At 43.7% G+C, this 7140-nt stretch overlaps 1 long non-coding RNA gene across 1 annotated transcript; it reads left to right on the top strand.

Annotated features, from left to right (window-relative positions):
- The first annotated feature begins 1837 nt into the window (after window positions 1–1837).
- Window positions 1838–5470, top strand: LOC136383196 (uncharacterized). The gene is made up of 2 exons (XR_010747371.1): window positions 1838–2002; window positions 4906–5470. It is a non-coding gene; the product is annotated as an uncharacterized lncRNA (long non-coding RNA).
- The last annotated feature ends 1670 nt before the right edge of the window (window positions 5471–7140 follow it).

Raw genomic sequence — 7140 nt, forward strand, 5'->3', positions numbered from 1 at the left:
TGTCATTTACAAACCCTGTAACCTTTGGAAAGTTATTAATTCTAAGTTTTAGTTTCTTCTTCTGCAAATACAGATAATACTAGAAAGTCTGTGGAAGTGAATGAAATAAGGCACATAAAGATCATTGCATAGTGCTCAGGCATCCAGGAGCTATAGTACACAACTCCATGTGACCCCACCCACACTGCGGGGCCAGTCACACAAAGCAATGTGAACGATTCCCTCTAGAGTTGTGCCACCATCGGCCATGCCAGCCACAGTCTGACATATAACACCTGCTCTATAAGTATTGGCTGTCATTAATAGTTTGGAAGTTTTTGCGTCTTTTTCTGGCAGCAGGAGAGTAGATGGGTCAGAACAACCCTCACGCTGACTATAAGACACATGTGAAAAGAAATATCAGGTTAAGGACATTGGAAAGGTACCAAGGCAGTGAGAAATCACTCTGTCAAGATCCCAGAGATAAAGGAAGTCTGTTTAAAGCTACTTTTACCCCAGAAAGGCGGTTCTCAAAGTGTGAGCACTGGGCAAACAGTAGTACCTGGGACCTTGCTAGAAATGCCCGTTCTCAGGCTCCAGCCTACATCTGCTGGCTCAGAGAGTGCCAATTAAATCTCTTTTTCTATGTCTAAAACGCCTGATCTCTGACTCCACAAATCCAAAACCAAACTTGTCATCTTTCTTTTTAAATCTGGTCTTCTTCAAGGTTTTTTTCTCTCTCAGTAAATGCCTACCACCATCCATCTAGTTACACAAGCTATAAACCTGGATGCCATCCTTGATACCTGCATTTTCCTCATCATTCCCATGGCTAAATTTTGTCAATTTTACCTTCTAAATATCTCTGCAGTGTGTCTCCTTCCCTCTGCCTCTTTCACTGCCACCCTGGTCTCAGCAGCTACCATCATCTGTCTGTGTCTTGCCAAGCTGACTGCTTTTCCATGGTTCTTAAGATAAAGACCAAACTCCCTACTTAAACGTGGCTTTCAAGGTTCTGCATGACTTGGTCCCTACATAGCTCTCCAACCTCATCTGCAATATCACTGCATCTCCTTCCCCTCACTTCACTCCGGACTCTTTTAATTCCCTTGTTCTCACCATGCCCCTTCCTGTCCTAAAGCTTTGAAGGTGCCTAGAATATTTTTCCTTGTCCCCTTCAACTAGTTAATGCCAATTCAGATTAAGCATTCTTTTCCCAGAGAGGCCTTTGTTGATCTCTCCAATTAAATAAAATCCCCTTATCTGTTTTCATGTAAGTGACCTTCTGTCCCTTTTTTAGTAGCACTCAGAATAGTCTAACTTTATATTTGATGTTTTATTATACGAATCATGCCTGTTTTTGCTGACTATGGTGTATTCAGCACATGTTTATAACATATAGAGTAGATATTTGAAAAATATTTACTGAATAAATGCATAAATGATTGAGAGAAATTATTATTATTATTCCTTAAATGAGAAGATTGATATTTTGACATTCAAGTAAGAAGCATTCAAGAATCCACACTTGTGGCTCTAAGTCAGCATTTGAAGTCACCAATTAATAATACACTGCTTTTCCCTTCCTATGTTTGAGAAGTAGACACAGGAGAGAGACTGATGGAGACCAAAATATCAACTTAATTACTAATAAAACTGAATTGGAGAGCCATGCTTGACCAACAGACACAGTTGGGCTTCCTAATACATCCCCTTGGATTTTAACTTGTCCATTCAAACTCCTGGCATCACCTATGAGGGGCAGCTCAACACCTGTGAAGCTTACTGAGTAGATTAGCACAGGTATTTATATCCAGAGGTCAAGCTGTTTCACCAGAGCCTGAGAGGCCAGGGATAAGCTGGGCAGAATACGCCTGAAAACTGCTTCTAAACTTTCTTATCAGGTAACTCACTGTTTTCATGAAAAGGAACGAGTGAGTAGAAAGAAAGGCCAGGAAGTTGCTGTGGCAGAAGTTTTGTCAAAGCAACATAAAGACAAGGAAACAGAGGTTTCCAACAAATAGTGAGTAAAATTTATATGCTGGGACCTTATGTACCTTTTTTTCCCCGTTAGAGAATTAATGCACTCTTCCTACTGTTTCCTTTGATTTTCCTAACTCAGCTGTCCAATTGTTTAATTGGTTATCATGGTTATGAATTAACACTTTAAAGTTTGTCATTAAAAGCGTATATTTTCCTCAATTATGGAGTATATCTCTATGAATATGCATGTGATGCTAATTTCCTGAAGATTTTTTTTAACTGAAAGATCACAACATTTGCTCCTGAACTAGCTAGCTCAAAATATTTGAGTAGATACACAATGTTCGTGTACTGTTTAGGATTCTGGAAGATAAGAATATGGTTTGCAAGTTCAGAATATTTTCAGCTGCAAGGAATAGAATATTCAACTAATAGTGGCTTAAGGAATATAAATAATTATCTCACATACAGGAAGTTGAGAGGTAATATTCAATATGTTGACTTTTTATTCTCAGGCTTGGTGCCTTATGGCTGCAAAATGGTTGATTTAGGCAGAAAGAGGTGAAAGGTTAAGCATCAATGAGCTGTCTTTCAAACACTGTGCCCTTTATCCAGGAGACAAAAGAACCCTGCTCAGAGATGTCCGGCATGTTTACCAGTACCGTCTCACAGGGCCAATCTTGACTAAAATGGAAGTTGAGAAATGGGAGTATGAGTGTTCTGATTAGCTTAGATTTAAGATTAAACTACTATGGCTGGGCACATCACTGTACTGAATAAAATAGGTGTTTCATCAGTAAGGAAGGAGGAACACATTGGGTGGACAGCTAACAATGTTTACCACAGTATGACTGACTCAAACCCACTCCTGAAGTCCTTCACTATACAGTAACAAGCATCATTAATTTTGCTGGTAGCAAGAAATAAGGAAAAGAATCGAGTCAAGTCCTAGACCTATAAGTAATAAGCTCATTTTGCATTTGCTCAATCTCCATTGGTTGTGAAAACGTCTCAGGGAAATAAGGATTATAGACTATCCAGGGGTAGGGAGGAGTGACGGCTGAGGAAGTCAAGACTGACTAGAAGAGTCCACATGATTGAAGAGAGCCTTCAGTGGTAGGTTAGGAGGGAAATTAACGCAGCAGAGCAGAGAACTCCGGGTGGACAGCAGAGAGAGGGGTGCAGCGGTAGAACTGTGCGAGGAACAGCTTCATGGGGGAATGAATTCTCACTGGTGAGTGGAAGGGACAGGGGACGCTGGGGCCGGAGGCAGAGGGTCACAATGCTTGGCCGGCACTGGGTATTTCCTGGGTAGAGAGGAGCCACAGGCAGTTTTATGAGCGGAGAAATGGCTTGATGAAAGCAGGATTTCGGAAAGATTATTTGATGGCAGGAAACAGAACAGACTAGAGAGAGAGAGACAAGTTGAGAGGCTACATATAGCAATACCCATGAGGAGATGGGGGCCTCAGTAAGAGCATTATCATTGGCAATACACCCGGAGTAGAAAAGGTGGGTCTAAGAGACATTTTAACCTCATTTCAGGATATCCTCTAACAGAAAACAATAGAGGCAATAACAAGAACACAGACCTCCGTAAGCGGCAGGAGCTACGTGTTTAATCATCACGCTCCTCATTGCAAGTTCCCACCTGAAAAAAAAAAGTTAATTTTAAATAATAAAAGGAAGCATTACAGTAGTAATTTTTTTAAAATCTCAAATCATTGTTATTCTAGTTAGTTACTCATGGCCTGGTTTCACAGAACTGGGCTTCAGGCATTCCAGGATTTAGAAATTATTACTGGAAAAGCCAAGACTCCTCCAGTTTCACCACTCAAAGGACATCTGTGTTCCCCACCCACAAGGGTGTAGTTAGCATAAGGGACAAGGAGAGAAAGCAGGCCAAGGCTTTGCCTGGGGGGCCTGTACAGATTCATGGAGCAGCCAGAGCTCGCAGGGAACTTGAGGAGCCTCACACCTCCCCTGTCTTTGGTTCCATCTCGAAAAAGCGTAAGAAAGTATGGCCCTTTCAACCAAAAGGGTGATCAGTGCCCAAAGATACACAACAGAAGCAACACTCCCAAAAAGCGTAATGCCTTCAAGGCACTGTTAATTGGATGTTCTGTCACTTGCAGCCCAAAGCATTCTTAATGCAAGAGCCTCTCTGCCTGACCAGGTGGTGGCGCAGTGGATAGAGCTGGGACGTGGAGGACCCGGGTTCAAGACTCTGAGGTCGCCGGTTTGAGCGTGGGCTTATCGGGTTTGAGCAAGGCTCACCAGCTTGAGCCCAAGGTCGCTGGCTAGAGCAAGGGGTCACTTGGTCTGCTGTAACCCCCTCCCCAGTCAAGGCACATATGAGAAATCAATCACTGGACAACTAAGGAACCACAACGAAGAATTGATGTTTCTCATCTCCCTCCCTTCTTGTCTGTCTGTTCCTATCTGTCCCTCTCTGACTCTCTCTGTCTCTGAAACAAAACAAAACAAAACAAAAAGAGCCTTTGCTCTCTCCCACTGAAGTCACACCAGAGCTCTAGGGGACCTGGAATGCAGGCCACTCTCCTGAGAGGTAAATACATAAGTAATTAATTACAGACCCCTTCCCTGTCCCCATTACAGGGTATTGAGCAAACTACGGGGCGTGGAGCCAGACTGCTGTCTTCAGGTTGTCACTCTGCCACTTACCGCTCAGGGATCGGAGGTTTCTTTACGCCAGAGTCTTCTCATCTGTAAAATGAGAATAGTTTGTACTCCATCGCTATGTTTTAAGGACTCAATGAGATCGTGACTATAAAGTACTTAGCTCAATGCCTGGTACAAGGTTAGCACCCAATAAAAGTTAAGCACTGTATTTTCACAGATGAGGAAACAATAATCCAAAAAACGGCTAGGAAATTTGCCCAAGGTCACACAAATAAATGCTGCACATGCTTATTTTCACAGATACATCAGTTCTGAGCAGCATGGCAACAAGTCAGCCAGTATTTACGAAGTGACCATGAGGTGTGAGTTCTGAAATAAACATTCGGAATTGACGCTCAAGGATGAGGCCAGTGTCTGCTTGAGCAGAATTTACTATCTGACAAGGATGTTTATTGTGTCATGGTCAGCTGGTCCGCACACAAGCCTGGCCTTAAAGATAAAGAGCCTGAAGTCTCTGTAGTACTGTTTGAAGGGTCCTGGGAAGGCCACTCTCACAGTGCACATCAACTGACAGCAGGAATAGACTCAACACAGCAGCTTCGTATTGGCCTGAGTTCTGTCTTCCTACAGAACAGTCTCACCAAATCAACCGTCTTTCTCCCCCTTCCTTTGCCATTCCTCTACAGTTAAAATAGTTTCCCCTTAGGCTTTTAACTGATGCCTGAAACATCTCCAGGTAGTGCTAGTCCCATGAGTGGGACTTCTTATCACCCAGTAATCCTTAAAATTACAAATACCTCTGTCACTAAAATGGCTGATGTCAATGATGTATAGTTTTAATAAATAAGTGTGTGTGTGTGTGTGTGTGTGTGTGTATTTTTATGTCAAGTGAATTTTCTTAAAGGGGAGACAGAGGTTCTCCCTCTGGGGCAGCTAAGATAGTTCAGTTCTTAGGACAATGGCAACACTAATCCCGAGCAGAAGGAAGAAGCAGGAGGCAGTAGGGCTGGAAGACCCCGTGTGGGGTCTGGCCAGCGCTCACATGCCCCGCCGTGGGACTCGAGCCTCTGCCTCTCTCCATGAACCTTTCTCTTTGCTCGACAGCTGCCACAGGTTCTGTTCCTTGGGGCACACACCACACAGCCAAGATGCAGAGCAGGATACAATCCTCCCAGAAGCCATCTTTTTTGCAAACTTGAACACAAGGAACACAAGCACAAGGCCCCATTTATCCAAAAAGTTCTACCAATCACACAGTGAGAACTGAACGGGGATCCCAAACTTCACTGTGTGCGGATAACATACAAGTCTCAGAACTTTGCAAGATTCTTCTGGGCTATGGCTCCCAATCTCTTCTAGTTTTTGTTTTCTTTCTGGTAGGTGAGTCCATCAAGCAAACCTTCCCCTTTTGGCATGGCTTGAGCAAGCAAAGAGGGTGTCTCCTCTTCCACAATGGCCCCGAGTGGAAGCAGCCGGTCTGAGACTAGAGTCAGGGCAACGGCAGCTCTGCTTGTGGTCACCTTAGAGACATAGATAACAAGGGCCAATTCCTGGCCGCCTGGCTCCAAGGTCCATAGCCAGAGCCCTGAAAAGTGAATTCACATATAGTTTTCCATGACACCTCAATGACTTTTTAAAAATATTTCTCCTCCCCAAAGAAATTAAATCTCTGAGCACAATTCTTTAACATAGCTTTAAAATTTTCTACTGATGGACTTTCTATAAATGTGGTCTACCTTGAGGGAAAGATTCACGCTGGCCCCGGGACCTGTCTGATTGGTGATCTATTCCACTAACACGAAGATCAGCTCTCATAGGTGCCTCCGAAGGGCATAAAATGTCTTCCAGCCATCATCTAGGTGGATTTTACCAAAGGGCAACCCACCAAACAACTTGACTAGAGAAAAAGAGTCACAGTGGAGACACAAGAGAAGCACCTGTTCCTACCTCTTGGGGAAGCAATCACCTGGTTGGCGGCCGAGAAGTGATACATGCCAGCCCTTCCTTTCAATGGCTATGTCATGGTCGGAAACACGAGCTTCCACTGAGCCTGTCTCCAGGTTGCCAAAAGCCTGCACCTGACAAGCAACCAGGGAGAGTCCTTCCGACAGACAAGGAGAGTCTGCATCTGAGAAAAAGTCCTGGCCCAGCAAGTCCTTTGAGAACAAGGACCCGGTAAACTGTTTCTGCCTCGGAAAGACAGGATAGACAGTCTGGTCCCACAGGCTTCCCTGTAGCGTCTCAAGGTCTCCCACCATCCTAATTCTGCACTTGCCTCTGCCAGCGCTGGCTCTGTAGGAAAAAAAAAAATTGCTTTTGAGAAAAATGGGCACAATAAAATCAGAATGTATACTTTTAAGAAGAGTCCCCCAGCTAAAGATTGCTAAAGTTGCAAATATCTCGCCCTTAAACCCAGAGGATATTTGTACTGTGGCTAAGGATCAAGGCTGATCATCACTAAGTGATCATCCCTGACAAATCAACATGCGACATTAGCCAAAACAGCTATTGGATGTTAAAAGAAACTCAAAAAGC

Source organism: Saccopteryx leptura, chromosome 11 (assembly GCF_036850995.1).
Source record: "Saccopteryx leptura isolate mSacLep1 chromosome 11, mSacLep1_pri_phased_curated, whole genome shotgun sequence".
NCBI classification, from domain to species: Eukaryota; Metazoa; Chordata; class Mammalia; order Chiroptera; family Emballonuridae; genus Saccopteryx; species Saccopteryx leptura.